Source organism: Prionailurus viverrinus, chromosome D1 (genome assembly GCF_022837055.1).
Source record: "Prionailurus viverrinus isolate Anna chromosome D1, UM_Priviv_1.0, whole genome shotgun sequence".
Taxonomy (NCBI): domain Eukaryota; kingdom Metazoa; phylum Chordata; class Mammalia; order Carnivora; family Felidae; genus Prionailurus; species Prionailurus viverrinus.
In genome coordinates this window covers 33,287,054-33,305,829 of record NC_062570.1, presented here as the reverse complement: position 1 = coordinate 33,305,829, position 18,776 = coordinate 33,287,054, and positions in this window count along the sequence as shown.

The following is an 18,776-nucleotide window of genomic DNA, read 5'->3' as shown; positions in this document are numbered from 1 at the left end:
TGTAGCTGACTAAAAATGTCAAGATCACTTTCTCCCTGATCTGAATACTCTTACGGATGTGGCTTCAACTCTAAGTCAAAATTACCTAGTCAAGGGGTGTCTGGGTGGCTCAGTCAATTGAGCATCTGACTCTTGATTCCAGCTCAGGTCATGATCTTACAGTTCATGGGTTCGAGCCCCAAGTCAGTCTCCATGCTGATAGCATGGAGCCTGCTTAGGATTCTTTCTATCCCTCTCTCTCTCTGCTCCTCCCCCTGCTCACTCTCTCTCTCTCTCTCTCTCTCTCAAAATAAATAAATGAACTTAAAAAAAATTACTTGGTCAAATTTCCTCTGGTTCTTTCCAGAAATAATGAGCCAAATTTCTAAAACTCTGAAAACCATGAGAACAAGATAAAAATGAATCTACCACAGTTTCCAAGATAGTAACATGAGTTATAATCATAGTTTAAATATTCAAAGACTTCAAAGCAGCATTTAGAGAAAAAAGTAGTTAAGCACAACCTGGCCATTGTACCTGAAATTTCACACGGTTTTATAAATCTCAACTAACTAGTGTTAATGAGCCATCATGAGATCATTGGATAAATAGTAGATAATAATAATTAAGCAGTATTACATGAATTGCATTATTACATTTAAACTCTCATGAAAATTGCTAAAATGAAAGAGAATGCCAAATGACAAAGCCCATAAAAATAATTTAAAAATATGTATAGCTTCTTGAGTCTAAGCCCTGAAAAAGGTTTGAAATTGGTTAACTGCCATTAAAAGCTGAGTGGTTTTTTATGTATGGTAAAAATAGAAACACAAAGGGAGACAGAGGACATATAGAAACAAAGCATCATTTTTCCATACCATTCTTTATGTCAACCTGGAGCAAAGACTACAGAATCATAATGAGGCAAGACCTACTTACCAAACAAGACCATAAAGAAACAAGTTTGTAACTGTTGGATCCAGTTGAGAGCAAAAAGCATACATTTTCTTTACAAACACTAGTAGGTTCCTGGTCTTTTTTTTTTTTTTTTTTTTCAACGTTTTTTATTTATTTTGGGGGCAGAGAGAGACAGAGCATGAATGGGGGAGGGACAGAGAAAGAGGGAGACACAGAATCGGAAACAGTCTCCAGGCTCCGAGCCATCAGCCCAGAGCCCGACGCGGGGCTCGAACTCACGGACCGCGAGATCGTGACCTGGCTGAAGTCGGACGCTTAACCGACTGCGCCACCCAGGCGCCCCTGTTCCTGGTCTTAAAATAGCTGCTTCTACTTCAAAAGAAGTCAGAATCACTGTGAGTTTTCACTTAAGTTTCAATCTAAACTATAAACAAATGCCAGTGTCAACATGTTTGTTTATGAACTGTAAGCCTGAAAAGTTTTCCAGTTTTGTGAAGTTGAATGCGATCTTCTCATTGTAGTTCTAAGATGGTTTATGGAACAGAGATGGTAAGGCTGTCACACAACTGTCCAGTTTCTCAAATAATCCTCATTGCACACAAGCTCTTCTCCCTGCATCACTTACAAAGTAGAGAACCTCTTGAGTTTTCAAACAGGTGAAATACAAACAAGGCTGTGAAAGTTTACTCTATGTTAGTCCACACTGATTTACACCAATAATTGCCAGTTCCATGATCCAGCAGGGATCAGCAATCTTCTTTTCCTATATGAAAATCAGTGAGTTGAAAGTTTAGAAAGAAAAGCACTGAGCAACAGGTGAGCATACTTTCTTGTTGGCATCCCTCTGCCAATGCTTTTCACCTAGGCCTTTTCCAGGTGATCCACTTGCTGTATTTGTCAGCCAGTAGCTAAGTGGCTGACTGAGCAGCCTGACTTTAGGCAGCAGAGAACTGTCAGTAACAGAATCCAAGCAAGAATTCAGGGAGGAGATTGAGATGATTAACTTTTTTTTTTTTTTAACTTCTGGCACTGTTGGTTTTCCTCTGTTCTGATTTTGAAAACAGAAATTGATCTCATTTACACAAGAAGAGTTGGCACAGACTACCATTAGCTACTAAAAAGTAAAATATTTCAGAAATATTTTAGAAAGACTGACAAACAGAAGATGAAATAACAAAGATTAGTGTAAAATATCCACTTCTTATTTAAAGTTAAGTTATATTCATAGAGATTTAGAAAAAATTTAAGCCAATGTATCTGTTATTTATTGCTGAATATCAGCTTATAGACATTGTCAAATATTTACAAACAACATGGGGTCAGTGTATTTTTTCCCAAATTGATTTTGAAAATAATATGTACTTTAAACATGTGTTGCATTTTTAAATTTTCACAGGACTGTTTTAACACCGAGAACATTGTCCTATCTACACAGTAAAAAGCCATAAACCTATTTTAAGTACTAGATTATCTGTTTTTGAAGCCTTTTAATTATGTGCTTAAAAATCTTTTGTTGCTTATGGAATATTTCTAAGTTTTGGTCTTTTTTTTTTGTCAGACCTGAAGTTATATGATACATGAATTTTCTTCCCAAAACTATAGGCTTACAGTTTTTCCTCGTTTATTTAATCAGGTTTTCTATAAAGTCTAACTCATTTTTCTTCACAATCAACATTGTACCCACTTCAGGAAGTTGCATTTTCTTTTTTCAGTCCAATCTAATACTGATGTTTTCCTCCCATTTCTTCACAAAACTTCGCTCAATACCTTTCAGATTTCATTTTTAACTTCTATAAATTTCTTCAGGCAATATCTCGATGCCTCTGAAGCTTGTCAGGAAATTTTATAAAGCAAGAAAAGTTAATGATGAATCATGCCATAATCAATGTGTTAAATTTGAATAATAAAATATTTCTTTATAATTAAACTTTGGAGATTCTAGGATGTGGGGAAAATCAGTACACTAGGCTCCTTCTTATGTCCAGGTGCAGACAATATAAGTCAGGTGTGTGCATTTAACTTTATGAACAGACACTGCTTAACCGCTATTATTTATTGCCAAAGGAGGAATCTGGGCCTCCTCCATCACCAGAACTTCATGAAGCTACCCTTGACAAAACTGCTTTCTTTATTTGATTCTGCCCTTCCCTCTGTCATTTTGACCCACCCCACCCAGATATCCCAGAAGAATATTTATGAGAAAGTAAGATCAATACAATAGTATTCTTTTTCTTGTTTGTTTGTTTGTTTGTTGAGAAAGAGAGAGAGAGAGAATGCAGGAGCAGGGGAGAGGCAGAGAGAGGGAGAGAGAGAATCCCAAGCAAGCTCCACACTGTCAGCACATAGCCCAACATGGGGCTCAGTCTCATGAAACATGAGATAATGTCCTAAGCTGAAATCAAGTCGGACACTTAACCAGACTGAGCCACCCAGGTGTCCCAATACAATATTATTTTTAAAAGCACATTGTACTATTTTTTTTTCTGGTGGTGTTATTTTTCAAATTTATTTTTAAATGATACCAATAGTATAACTTGAAGTTATCATTTTTTACATGATGTTATTTCCAATAAATTAAAAAGCTACAGCAAAATTTTTGTAGATTTGGTGTTACTTTTTTACAATGCTATACTATATTTAAAATGACCTTTTGTTGTTTGCCACCACTTGCAAAATAGTCCAGATTTCTTCCTAGGTCGTAAAGTGTACCAAATTATTCTTTTATTTTGAGATGATAAATTTGTGTGCCTATCTACATGTTCCTTCCAGAGAAAAGAAAGAATTTTTTTAAGTGGTAAATATGTTCTTTTATCTAAAAATCAGCAAAAGGAACAAAATAGATTAGAAGATTTAGTTTAGCTTCTTAATGCTTGTGTGAATTTTGGCACATCAATCTTTCTTTGAGCCTCTAAAATAGGGAAAGCAATACTTCCCATAGTGTTTATGGTAACAGAATGGACATCTATTGTCAAATTCTCAGCGATCCTTTTTCCCTCAGGGAACTGCACCTAACTACTCCATTTAGTTCTGATACAATGCTTAATTCTGAGAGCCCCACCAGTCTCTAGAACACAGGGTTTAGCAAGTGACAGCAACCTGGCCAATCAGAATACCCCAACTCTCTCTTTACTGTGATGGGCCCAGAGATGGGCAAATGAGCCACAAACAGCCAATTGGAATTCTTCTGTGAGCTTTGTTCTCCATGAACACACAGAGATTCCTTCCTGTAAGATAGTGAGCACTAAGCAACATGTGAGGCCCAAAAGCCAGTTGACTGAGTTGTCAGAGAGAAAAGCTGAGCTGAGAGTTAAGGAGTTAAAAATAGACATAAAAAACACCTTAATTTTCCCATGTTTAAAGTCTGATCTACCCCTGAAGTTTTCAATTAATCCCTCCTTTAATTCTTGCACTACTTCAAGTTTGGTTTCTGTCATCTGACACTTAAAGGGCTCTGATTAATACAGAGGGTTAAATGAGACAAAAATACAAAGTATAAAGACCTATACAAACATTTCAGTATAACTGTCACTCAGAGAATACTATGTTGACCCTCAAAATTATCATGAGTAGAAATTTGGGTTAGAGAAATATACCAGACTATAACATGTGGGGTCACATGATAAATATGAATATACTCATTACATGATTTCCACTCATATCCCATAATCAAAATTAAGAGAGGAACTTCCCTCCTGTGAGTACTCTGAATTTCTGGCAATAACACATGGATAAATACATTGTAAACTGAGCTCTGATTAACCACACTACATGATAAATTTTCAAAAGCTGCCTAAAAAAAAGACTAATCACTTAGATATATTTTCTACCACAGAACTGCTCCTATTCTTTTAAATAATGTTGTATAAACATTGTTTTAGTTGCTAATATGAATGTTCAAAGAACATAAACCACTATGATATTTTGTCTTTTTGTTTCTTCTAGGACTATGATGGCTCTCCCACTCACCCCCACCTCAAGTATTAAATTGGATTGTTACCTTAAAAGGCAAAAATTAGTGACTATATTTGTCCCTGTTGAAACAAGGAATAAACAAACAGCTGTGGTTAGTGTGTAGGCATTTAAGATGTTCAGAATGCAGATTGTGGTTTAGATATCTGTCTCAAAAATGGGATTCCCAGGATAGAAGTCCATTTAGAAATAAATCCAGTCTACAGTAGAGCAAAAGCATCAAGGAAAATAAAGTCTGAAAGAGTAGCTCAATTCTTTTATAAGTACAAGGATGGACAGTAAAATGCAGTGAGTAAATAACCCTTTTTCTCTAACATGTGTGTTGGACAATTTTCTGACACATCAGAAAATAAATAGGGCAAATCTGTTTTCAGTCTGTATGTTTTCCTCTTTACCAATTGGAAAAGAGTCTGTAATTTTGTACTAAGGTCCTATGTGTAAAACACAGAAGATAATATTGGTGCAATAACAAGACTGTCATATTTAATTTAATTCAATATACTGAATAATTTGAACACACACTCACAGTGTGACAGAAACTGGGTGAGAAAGTAGACATACAAATTGATTAATACCCTGTTCCTAAAGAGAAGAGTCAGCTATAGAAGACCAATCTATAAAACGTACAAAGGAGAAACTTCTCTACTTGACCATATGGAGAAGGAAGGTTTGAAACTACATCTCTTTCCCCTGTACTATGGGTTTAAGATTCCACATGTCTACATTTATCAGCCCCTTCCCTGTTGGGATCAAGTCAACAAATAGAATGTTATGCATTAAGTACCTTTATGAAGCCTGTACAAGATGTAAGCTAGCCCATGGGAAAGAGTGGGTAATTCTCCCTGGGGATATCTGGGAAGCTTTTGAAGGAAATAATAGCTGGTAGGGTGTTGTGGGGTTTTTTAAAGTTATTTTTTCTTGAATAGTGTATTAGTCAGGTTTCTCCAGAGAAACAAAACCAATAAGACACATATGAAAATTTAGTATAGGAATTGGTTCACATGATTAGGAGGTTGAAAAGTCCCATAATCTATAATCTGTAAGATGGAAAACCAGGTGAGCTAGTGATGTAATTCTGATTCCCAAGGCCTGAAAAGGGGAAGGGGGAGAAAGAAGGAAGGAGGAAGGGAGGAATTAAGTCTCAAGGCCCAAGAACCAGGAATGCCAAAGTCTAAGGGCAGTGAGATGAATACTCTGAGAGAGCAAGTTCATTTACCCTTCTTCCAACTTTTTGTTCTACACCAGGACCTTGATGGATGAGATGATGCCCACCCACATCGGAAATGACCATCTGCTTACTCAGTTCACCAATTCAAAGGCTAGTCTCTTCCAAAAATGCCCTCACAGTCACACCTCAAAACAAGATTTTACCAGCTATCTCGATGTCCCTTAGCACATCAGGTTAACATAAAATTAACCATCACACATGGGAATGAGCATTCCAGGAAGAGGAGTCCAGGAAGAAATAAGAAAATCAAGATGAGGGGCACTTGGCTGGCTAAATCAGTAGAGCTGACTCGATCTTGGGGTTATGAGTTTAAGCCCCAGGTTGGGCATAGAGCCTACTTTAAAAAAAAAGAATAAAAGAAAAATCAAGATGAGTTTGGCTAAAGAGTAAAATAAGTAACTCTGAGAGAGTTGAAAGAAAAATCCCTTTCTTAGCTTGTTTATTCTAAGTACAGAAATGGTCAGTTGAAACCATAAATGAATTAATTTCCTCCAAAACCTTCAAGCTATACAAGTTGCTATGGCTTCTAGTGTCAAAAGAATCTTATTCTGATAATGAAGTGGTAGCAGCCATGCACATAAAATGAAAATCAAGTTCTGAATTCTACTCACCCAACCTTGCTCTATCCAAGACTTTTTCTCTCAAATAGTATTTGCCTACAGTCATGTTTGTACATCAGGGACAGAATTAGATGGAACCAATTTTAGGTCTCCAGCTCCTCATCCTAACCTGAACCTCAACCCAACCCCACACTCTCCAACATCCTGGTCAATTCAGAGAGGGTCTGATTAGGAAATGAGCCTCTTTCTATATAAGCCAGCACATCAATCCTGTTATCTAATAAATTCAAATGTATTTCAGGCTTCGTCCTTTTCTTGAAGACAAAGTGAATTTCACTCCCTATTCCAACTCCAATGAAGGTGCTAACCAAAACTGGATGACAAAACCAAACCAGGGCTAAGTCAGGGCCAGAGACTCCACAAGCTGCAGAATTTATCCTACATAACTGTAAGTTGGAAACACAATTCCGGCTCACCCATGTTTAACCATACTTTGGCTGGATGTTTGAGTACAGATTTTTCAATCTTTCCATTCTATTTTTAGTTCTGATGATGCATCAAGCAAAACGTAATCACAATGTTCTTTTAACATTGTTTGAAAACTCTATAAGCTTTAACCTCAATAAGCAGACCTCTGGAAGATTAGCAAAAATACAGACTTTAAAGCATATCCTCTAAAAGACAAGTTAAGCTTTTAAATTAACATATTGAAGTTAAATGTCATGTAGAAGAAATTACAATTGTTTTATACTTTTAATTTTTTTTCACCCACAAATGTGAACATGTGGTATATTGATGTACTTTTTCTTTCTGCCAAGGAAGAAGCAAGCCAAATTTTACATCTATTCATACATTCAGAAAACATTTATTGAGCAAGTACATTATACCAACCACTGAGAAGACAGAGAAGATAAGGTCTTTTTCGTTGAGATAGAAGAGACAGCCACATACACACTGTCAAGTGTTATAGACCTCATGAAGGAAATTAGGATAAGGCAGAATTGTAGTACTAAATTGACCATGAGTCTCTGAGCAAGAGCCATAGAGAAAGTAATTGTTTGCTTAGTGGACATGGCAAGGTGGCAAGGTGGCAAGGTTGGCAAGAGAGTAGAACAGGGTACTCCAGGCAAAGATGACAATAGAAGCAAAGGCAAAAGGGCATGACTTGCCTTAGTTCAGTGTTTTTAAAATTTGTGTGGAATTTAGACCTCTTATAAAATAATAATTATCTTTTGTACACTAGAACCAATTTAAATTATTTTCTTAACTATGTAGAAATATAACAAAGTATAAACATTAACGTTTATAGCTGTTATATAATAATAAAACCAAACACGTGGACATATTAATTATAAAGCAAAACATAAAAATAGTATTATTCTAAATAACAACATGAATTTAATGGTGTGAGTGCTATTTCTTGCTGAAACAATATTGTCTTCATTCCTATGAATCTTTTTTATTTTTTATTTTATTTTTTATTTTTTTAATTATTTTTTAATTTACATGCAAGTTAGTTAGCATATAGTGCAACAATGTTTTCAGGAGTAGATTCCTTAATGACCTTTACCCATTTAGTCCTCCGTTGATGGACATTTGGGCTCTTTCCATATTTGGGATATTGTCGATAGTGCTACTAAAAACAATGGGGTGGATATGCCCCTTTGAAACAGCATACCTGTATCCCTTGGATAAATATTTAGTAGTGCAATTGTTAGATCGTAGGGTAGTTCTATTTTTAATTTTTTGAGGAATCTCCATACTGTTTTCCACAGTGGCTGCACCAGTTTACATTCCCACCAGCAGTGCAAAAGAGACCCTCTTTGCCTACATCCTCGCCAACATCTGTTGTTGCCTGAGTTTTTAATGTTAGCCATTTTAACAGGAGTGAAGTGGTATCTCATTGTGGTTTTGATTTATATTTCCCTGATGATGAGTGATGTGGAGGATTTTTTCATGTGTCAGTTGGCCATCTGGATGTCTTCTTTGGAGAAGTGTCTATTCATGTCTTTTGCCCATTTCTTCACTGGATTATTTGTTTTTTGGGGTGTAGAGTTTGATAAGTTCTTTATAGATTTTGGATACTAACCCTTTATCTGATATGTTGTTTGCAAATATGTTTTCCCATTCCATTGGTTGCCTTTTAGTTTTGCTGATTATTTCCTTTGCTGTGCAAAAGCTTTTTATCTTGATGAGGTCCTAATAGTTCATTTTTGCTTTTGTTTCCCTTGCCTCCGGAGACATGTTGAGTAAGAAGCTGCTGTGGGCAAGATCAAAGAAATTTTTGCCTGCTTTCTCCTCAAGGATTTTGATGCCTTCCTGGCTTACATTTAGGCCTTTCATCCATTTTGAGTTTATTTTTGTGTATGGTGTAAGAAGTGGTCCAGGTTCATTTTTCTGCATGTTGCTATCCAGTTTTGCCACCACCACTTGCTGAAGAGACTGTCTTTATTCCATTGGATATTCTTTCTTGCTTTGTCAAAGATTAGTTGGCCATATGTTTCTGGGTCCATTTCTGAGTTTTCTATTCTGTTCCATTGATCTTAGTGTCTCTTTTTGTGCCAGTACCATACTGTCTTGATGATTATAGCTTTGTAATACAGCTAGATGTCCGGGATTGTGAAACCTCCCACTTTGATTTCCTTTTTCAAGATTGCTTTGGCGGGGTGCCTGGGTGGCTCAGTCGGTTAAGTGTCCGACTTTGGCTCAGGTCATGATCTCATAGTTTGTGGGTTTGAGGCCCACTTCAGGCTCTGTGCTGGAAGCTTGGAGACTGGAGCCTGCTTTGGATTCTGTGTCTCCCTCTCTCTCTCTGCCCCTCCCCCCCTCTTAAAAATAAATAATCATTAAAAAAGAAAGATTGCTTTGGCTATTCAGAGTCTTCTCTGGTTCCTATAAATTTTAGGATTTCTTGTTCTAGCTCTGTGAAGAATGCTGGTTTATTTTGATAGGGATTGCATTCAATATGTAGATTGCTTTGGGTAGTATTGATATTTTAACAATATTTGTTCTTCCTATCTAGGAACGTGGAATATTTTCCCCTTTTTTTGTGTCTTCTTCAATTTCTTTCATAAGCTTTCTGTAGTTGTCAGTGTATAGATTTTTCACCTCTTTGGTTAGACTTATTCCTAGGTATTTTGTGGGTTTTGGTATACTTGCAAATGGGATTGATTCCTTGATTTCTATTTCTGTTGCTTCATCATTTGTGTATAGGAATGCAACTGATTTATGTGCATTGATTTTATACCCCATAATGTTGCTGAAGTCATGGATCAGCTCTAGCAGTTTTTTGGTGGAAACTTTTGGTTTTTCTATATAGGGTATCATGTCATCTCTGAAGAGTGAAAGTTTGACCTCCTCCTGGCTGATTTGGATGCCTTTTATTTCTTTGTTTTGTCTGATTTCTGTGGCTAAGATTTCCAATACCATGTTGTATAATAATGGCAAGAGTAGACATCCCTGTCTTGTTCCTGACCTTAGGGGGAAAGCTCTCAGTTTTTCCCCATTGAGGATGATATTATCATTGGGTCTTTCATATGTGGCTTTTATGATCTTGAGATATGATCATTCTATCCGTACTTTCTTGAAGGTTTTTATCAAGAAAGGACGTTGTGTTCTGTCAAATGCTTTCTCTGCATCTATTGAGAGTATCATATGGTTCTTGTCCTTTCTTTTATTGATGTGATGTATCACATTGATTGTTTTCACGGATATTGAACCAGCCTTGCATCACAGGTATAAATACCACTTGGTCGTGGTGAATAATTCTTTTAATGTATTGTTGGATCTGATTGGCTAGTACCTTGTTGAGAATTTTTGCGTCCATGTTCATCAGGGAAATGGGTCTGTAGTTCTTGTTTTTAGTGGGGCCTTTGGTTTTGGAATCAAGGAAATTCTGGCTTCATAGAAAGAGTTTGGAAGTTTTCCTTCCATTTCTATTTTTTAGAACAGTTCAAGAGAATAGGGGTTTACTCTTCTTTTAATGTTTGGTAGAATTCCCCTAGAAGCCATCTGACCCTGAACTCTTCTTTTTTGGGAGATTGTTTATTACCAGTTCTATTTCTTTACTGGTTATTGGTCTGTTAAAATTTTCTATTTCTTTCTGTTTCAGTTTTGATAGTTTATATGTTTCTAGAAATTTGTCCATTTCTTCCAGATTGCCCATTTTATTGGCATATAATTGCTCATAATATTCTTTTATTATTGTTTTTATTTCTGCTGTGTTGGTTGTGATCTCTCCTCCTTCATTCTTGATTTTATTTATTTGGGTTCTTTCTTTTTGCTTTTTGATCAAACTGGTTAGGGGTTCATCTGTTAATACTTTCAAAGAACCAGCTTCTGGTTTCATTGATCTGTTCTACTGGGTTTTGTTTGTTTGTTTGTTTGGTTCGTTTTGGTTTTGATAGCATTGATTTCTGCTCTAATCTTTATTATTTCCTGTCTTCTGCTGGTTTAGGGTTTTATTTGCTGTTCTTTTTCCAGATCTTTAAGGTGTAGGGTTAGTTTCTGAATCTGATACCTTTCTTCCTTCTTTTGGAAGGCCTAGATTGCTATACACTTCCCTCTTATGACCGCCTTTACCATGTCCCAAAGGTTTGGGGCTGTGGTGTTATCAATTTCATTGACCTCCATGTACTTTTTAATTTCCTCTTTAACTTCTTGATTAGCCCATTCATTCTTTAGTATGATGTCTTTAGTCTCCAAAATATTTGTTATCTTTCCACATTTTTTTCTTGTGGTTGATTTTAGGTTTCAGAGCATTGTGGTCTGAAAATATGTATGCCATGCCCTCAATCTTTTGTACTTGTTAAGGGCTGATTTGTGTCCCAGTATGTGATCTATTCTGGAGAATGATCCATGTGCACTCAAGAAGAATGTGTATTTTGATGCTTTAGGATGAAATGTTCTGAATATATCTGTTAAGTCTATCTGGTCCAGTGTGTCATTCAAAGCCATTGTTTCCTTGTTGGTTTTCTGCTTAGATGATCTGTCCATTGCTGTAAGTGGAGTGTGTTGAAATCCCCTACCATTATGGTATTATTATCAATGATTTTTTTATGTTGTGATTAATTGATTTATATATTTGGGTGCTACTACATTTGGAGCATAAATATTTACAATTGTTAAGTCTTCTTGGTGGAAAGACCACTTGATTATGATACAATGTCCTTCTGCATCTCTTGATACAGTCTTTATTTGAAAGTCTAGATTGTCTAATATCAGAATGGCTACTCCAGCTTTCTTTTGTTGACCATTAGCATGATAGTTGATTCTCCATCCCCTTACTTTCAATCTGAAGGTGTCTTTAGGTCTAAAGTGGGTCTCTTGTAAACAGCATATAGATGGCTCTTGTTTTCTTATCCATTGTTACCCTATGTCTTTTTTTTTTCAACGTTTATTTATTTTTGGGACAGAGAGAGACAGAGCATGAACGGGGGAGGGGCAGAGAGAGAGGGAGACACAGAATCGGAAACAGGCTCCAGGCTCTGAGCCATCAGCCCAGAGCCCGACGCGGGGCTCGAACTCATGGACCGCGAGATCGTGACCTGGCTGAAGTCGGATGCTTAACCGACTGCGCCACCCAGGCGCCCCTACCCTATGTCTTTTGATTGGAGCATTGAGTCCATTGACGTTTAGAGTGAGTACTAAAAGATATGAATTTATTGCCATTATGTTGCTTGTAAAATTGGCATGTCTGGTGGCATTCTCTGGTACTTTCTAATCTTTGTTGCTTTTGATCTTTATTTATTTTTTATATTTTCATCTTTTCTCTTCTCAGAGAGTACCCCTTAAAATTTCTTCTAGGGCTGGTTTAGTGGTCACAAACTCCTTTAATTTTTGTTTGTCTGGGAAACTTTTTATCTCTCCTTCTATTTTGAAGGACAGCCTTGCTAGATAAAGAATTATTGGCTGCATATTTTTCCAATTCAGCACATTGAATATATCCTCCCACTCCTTTCTGGTCTACCAGTTTTCTGTGGATAGGTTTGTTGCAAACCTGATCTGTTTTGCCTCGTAGGTTAAAGACTTTTTTCCCCTTGCTGCTTTCATGATTCTCTCCTTGCTGTGTATTTTGTGAATTTGACTATGATATACCTTGCTGATGGTTGGTTTTTATTAAATATAATGGGAGTCCTCTGTGCTTCCTGAATTTTGATGTCTGTGTCTTTCCCCACATTAGGAATGTTTTCTGCTATGATTTGCTCACATAACACTTCTACCCCTTTTTCTCTCTCTTCCTCTTCTGGGAACCCTATGATCCTGATGTTGTTCCTTTTTAATGAGTGACTGATTTCTCTAATTCTTAAATCATGCTCTTTTGCCTTTGTCTCCCTCTTTTCTTTCTGCTTCATTATTCTCCATAATCTGTCCTCTATATCACTGATTCGCTGCTCTGCCTAATCCATCCTTGCCTCCATGGCATCCATTCAAGATTGCAGCTCAGTAATAGCATTTTTTATTTCACCCCAACTAGCTTTTACTTCTTTTATCTCCACAGCAAGGGATTCAAATCTATTTTCAACCCCAACTAGTATTCTTATCATCATGATTCTAAATTCTGTTTCAGACATCTTGCTTGTATCTGTGTTGATTAAGTCCCTGGCTGTCATTTCTTCCTTCTCTTTTTTCTGGGGTGAATTTGTTTATTTCACCATTTTGAATGAAGAAAAAGATTTAATAAGGTAAAAAAATACAATTTAAATTTTAAAACAACACACAAGAAAAGTCAAATAAATGATGCTATATCCTGGTGTGTTTTGGTCTGTTTTGTGAAATGAGTTTGATAGATTAGAGAAAAAAGGGAAAGATAAGAATAGAAAAAGAAAAAAAGAAGAAAGAAAAAGAAAAAAGGAAAACCTTTGAAAATTTGAAAAATGAATACAATCAAATGGAATAAATATGCTTGTATTATTTTTAAAGATAATCAGTAAACTAGGTGTGCCTTGGTGTCTCATTTGGTTAAGCATCTGACTTCAGCTCAGGTCATGGTTGCATGGCTCATGGGTTTGAGCTCCACGTTGGGCTCTGTGCTGACAGCTCAGAGCCTGGAGCCTGCTTGAGATTCTGTGTCTCCCTCTCTCTCTCTGTCCCTTACCCACTCATGCTCTGTCACTCTCTCTCAAACATAAACATTAAATTTTTTCAAAAAAAAAGATAATCACTAAATTAAAATAGAAAACTTCTCATAGACACCTTTGGCACTCCTGATGAGCCCTCTCGCTAACCCATTAGGGGAATTGAAGAAACTCACCTTGCCTGAAGCATAATTCTAGGGGCAAAAGATGTGGTAGTAAATAAGGTTAGAGAGATAAAAGAGACTGGTTTGGCAAACTAAGAAGTTTGGGCTCTGTTATCAAAGGGAAGTCACTGAAGGATTTTAAGCCCTGGAGAGAATGATGATATTTGCTTTTTTAGAAAGATTACTCTGGCTGCAGTCATGGATTAGAAAATGGCTAACTGGAGCCTTGGAGACAAGCTAAGGGCTAATTTTAATTGCCCATGCAATGAGGCTGACCTATTGGTGAAGCTGGGGCTAGACAAGAGGTGGTAGACATAAGAGATACCAAGGAGGTGGCTTAATGATTGATTGCATGTCAAGTTTCTCATTAAGTCAACTAAAACAGGAAATACAATTTGAAGAACAGTTTTAGGAAAATGGAAGAAGTACAGCAAAGTACATATTGAGTTTGTGGTACCTTTGGAACAGCCATTGTGGAGATGTCTAGTAGGCAGTCACCATAAAGGTGTACCTGGAAATGTAGATTTGGGATTAGTGAAAGCAAGTGCAAAAAAAAATAATCAGGGAATAACTTATGAAGAAGATGCTAAATTTTAAATTATTGCCTTACCTTGCCATATAATCCACACATTTAAATGGATTCTTGGAATTTATGAAATGTGTACTTTAGTTTCATACTCTTGGCCAACATTATATGATACTTTTCATACTATCACAGTTAAAAGTCCTGCCTCCTACATTAACAGGAGTATTTTTTTTAGAAACAACTTAGCTACTAAATGTTTTTCTCATTTTTGAAAGTGTTCTGAAACAGCTGAGAACTGTGATCTTTCTTTCTTTCTTTCTTTCTTTCTTTCTTCTTTCTTTCTTTTCTTGAAAAATGTTTTAATGCTAGGTAGCAGTCTGTCCTGCTTTAGAGAAAGCTCATCAATGGCAATCTCTTTTGTACATAAGTAAGCCACTACTTATATATTATCTTGAAGGGCAGAAAGCAACTATGTTCAGAAAGGAGATTACCCCAACAGATCATTAGGAATGTAATGGCTTCTAAGAATGGCACAAAATGGCTCCTCACCTTTCTTTTTGCATCATCATTAGTCTCTTAGAATCCCTCCTCTCTGGTCTCCCTCTCCTTGTCAAACATGCTTTCAATATTTTGATCCCCAATTCTTTGCCTCTTTAGTTGTCCCCAACCCCAGCACAAAAGGACAAGTTAGGCCATCCAGGTCCTGAGTCATCCTCTGCCTTCTGATTTAAGTACCTATAGGGCAGGATCTCAAAATACCAGTTTCATTCTGATAATGACATTAAAACCTAACACCAGGGAGTCATTGTTAAAACAAACATTCTTCCTTTCTTTTTTAAAAATATTTTTAACATTTAATTTATTTTTGGGAGACAGAGAGAGAGCAAGGGAGAGGCAGAGAGAGACAGATACACAGAATCTGAACTGTCAGCACACAGCCTGAGAACCCATGAACCCTGAGATCATGACCTCAGCCAAAGTTGGATGCTTAACCAACTGAGCCACCAAGGCATCTAAAGGTTCTCCCTTTCAAGTTTTACTTAAGTTTTCCTCCCAAAAGAATGATTGGGTCAAGAAAAGAAACCTATCCTACCTGTCACCCGTCTTAAGTTTAACTATTTTTTTTTTATTGTTTGAGAGAGAGAGAGAGAGAGCGCATGAGAATGCATAAATGGGGGAAGAGTAGAGACAGAGAGGGAGAGAGAGAATCCAAGCAGGCTCCAAGTTTTCAGCACAGAGTCCAATGTGGGGCTTGAACTCATGAACCATGAGATCATGACCTGAAAGGGAAGGCAGACGCTTAAGCGACTGAGCCACCCAGGTGCCCCCTGTCTGTTGCCCATCTGCATCTTTCATTCCTGCATGATCCCATTCCCACCCTCTCTATGCCTTTCTGGCCTCTCCTCTAGAACAAATGGAACCCAGTTGGATGGAATGGCAGATGCATTAGTGGTCAAAGGTTCATAAATAGCCTTCTGTTTCCTGACACGATAGGTTTGAGAGGGTGCCCCATCTGTGTTTAAGGAACAATGTAGTCCACCTTAAGTGATACTTTGGATCCTTATGGTGAGTCCGCTCCTGACCCAGACTGATCCAGAACAGTTCACCTTGCCTCCAACCCTTCTCCTCAATTAGAGAACTGCCTTGTATTGAGGAAGTTGGATAAACCATATCACTGCTGTTCATCTCATTTCCCAAGATTTCACCTGACTTCTTCCAACCTCATCTAAACTGATTTTTTGAGGATGAGCTAGTTACTTTCCCAGAATGGGGAAAGTACATGGAGAGAAAGTACATGGAGAAGCACATTCTCCAAAATTGACAGCTCTTTTTGGTTTCAAAAATATACATAATTCAGACATAATAAGGAAATTACACACAGATGGATGTTAGTCAAGTACCTTCCTGAATTATGATTGCAAGTCAGACTGTCTAATATAAGATACCCAAGTTCAATCAAATTCATTTTAAGATATGGGATTGCTAAGACTAGACCCTCCCCCCAAATAAGAAAATACAACATCCTATTTCGTTAATTTTTGCATTTACATATTTGTAACAGAATCTGAGTAGCTCAGGCTGCCATAACAAAATACTATGGATTTTAGTGGCTTAAACAACGGAAATTTGGGGTGCTTGGGTGGCTCAGTCGGTTAAGCATCCAACTCTTGATTTCAGCTCATGTCATGATCTCACAGTTCATGAAATCCAGTCCTCATTGTGCTCTGCACTGGCAGCACAGAGCCTGGTTGGGATTCTCTCTCTCTCTCTCTCTCTCTCTCTCTCTCTCTCTCCCTCCTCTGCTCTTTCTCTCAAAATGAATAAATAATCAAATAAACTTTAAAAAAAGGGAGGGGGGAATTTATTTCTTCACAGTTCTGGAAAGTGAAAAGCCCAAAATCAAAGTTCTAGCAGACTTCAGTTTCTGGTGAGAGGTCTCTTCCTAGTTTGCCGACAATGCTTTACTGTGTCTCATATGGTAGAGAGAGAAAGATCCTAGTGTCTCTTACTTTTTTTTAAAAAAATTGCTTTAATGTTTATTTTTCGGGGGGGGTGATTGGGGGAGGGGCAGAGAGTGAGAGGGAGACCCAGAATCTGAAGCAGGCTCTAGGCGCTGAGCTGTCAGCACAGAGCCTGATGCAGGGCTTGAACTCACGAACTGTGAGATCATGAACTGAGCCAAAGTTGGACGTCCAACCTACTGAGCCACTCAGGTGCCCCGTTACTTTTTTATAAGGACACTAGTTCTATAGGATTGGGGTTCCATGCTTTTATGACCTCATTTAACCTTAAAGACCTCCTTAAAAGCCCTTTTTTTAAATACAGTCAACATGGAGGGGTAGGGCTTCCACATCTGAATTCTGGGATGACACAATTCAGTCCATAGTAGAGTCCTAAAATGCAAACTCCATTAAGTGACCACTCTGGAAGGCTTCTTTGAATGGACAGAAAAATGAAATACTATAAAGCCTTTCACAAATGGGAATTGTTTCTTATTAATGTATCATGAAATCTATATTGTAAGTTGGAAGCAGCAATTTTTGTGTATGTGTATCTTCATGGTATGAAATACATCCATTTCCTTCTATATGAATTGAGTCAAAAGTTTGGAAATAACATTGATACAGTCTGTATAATTTGAATTCAGGTTAATGGCTCATGACTACCTACTTGAATGATAATAGAATAATAGAACGACTATGGAAAAGATTGTTCAGTAAGTCCCATTCTGGTTACAAACAAGAGATAGCATCATGGTTAAACTATCTAGTCTAAATAACTGAGATGATAACAGTGTTTCTCAAGTGGAAAATGTCTCTTTTAACTCCAGGAAGATTTAGAATTTGGCACATTCAGAAAGAGCTAAAAGAATCAAAACTATAGCATTACATTTCCAGGTACAAATTAATTTGTTTGATATTTTATATTTTTATAATGTTTGTGGGAGTTTTGTTTTTAAAAAATAATTCCCATTTATAAAGTTTAATTATTTGACTTAAAGAGTTAAACTGAAATTTTTAAAGATTTATAAAAACAGCTTTATAATAGGCTTACTAAGCTTTAGTTTCTTACTAAATTGATAAGATTACTTATCATTCAGAAAGACTTTGCCTAGGTAGAAGATTGGAGATCTAAAAAGGAAAAAAGTAAATATTAAATGTTTAAACCTGGCCCATTAAATTAATGTTAATGGAAGGGTGTTAAATTTGTAAATGAAACCAAACATTATTCAAGGTTTCTTTAAGAACAATTGCTACCATGGGGGTGCCTGGGTGGTTGAGTTGTTTAAGTGACTGACTTGATTTCAGCTTAGGTCTTGACCTCAGGTTGTGAGTTCAAGCCCTGTGTTGGGCTCTGTGTTGGGTGTGAAAGCTACTTTTAAAAGGCGAGGGAGGGGCACCTGGTTGGCTCAGTCAGTTAAGCACCAGACTCTTGGTTTCACCTCAGGTCATGATCTTGCTATTTCATGGGTTGGAGCATCTGGTGGGACTCTGTGCTGGCAGCATGAAGCCTGCTTGGTATTCTCTCTCTCTCTCTCTCTCTCTCTCTCTGACCCTCTCCCATTCACGTTATCTCTATCTCCCAAAAAAAGTAAATAAATAAACTTAAAAAAATTAAAACACAAAAACAAAAACAACCAAAACTGAGTTTGGAACCTTAGTTAGATACCATTATGCTTCTTATATTTTTTTAAGCTGTAGAGAATATTTTTGGAACAATTGGACATTTTATGATATTTTTATCATACATTAATTTTCTTTAAGTTTTAGTTATTTGATGACACATGTTGAAATATTTAAGGATGATGTGTCAAGATGTCTAATATTTACTTTAAATATTTCAGAAAATTATATA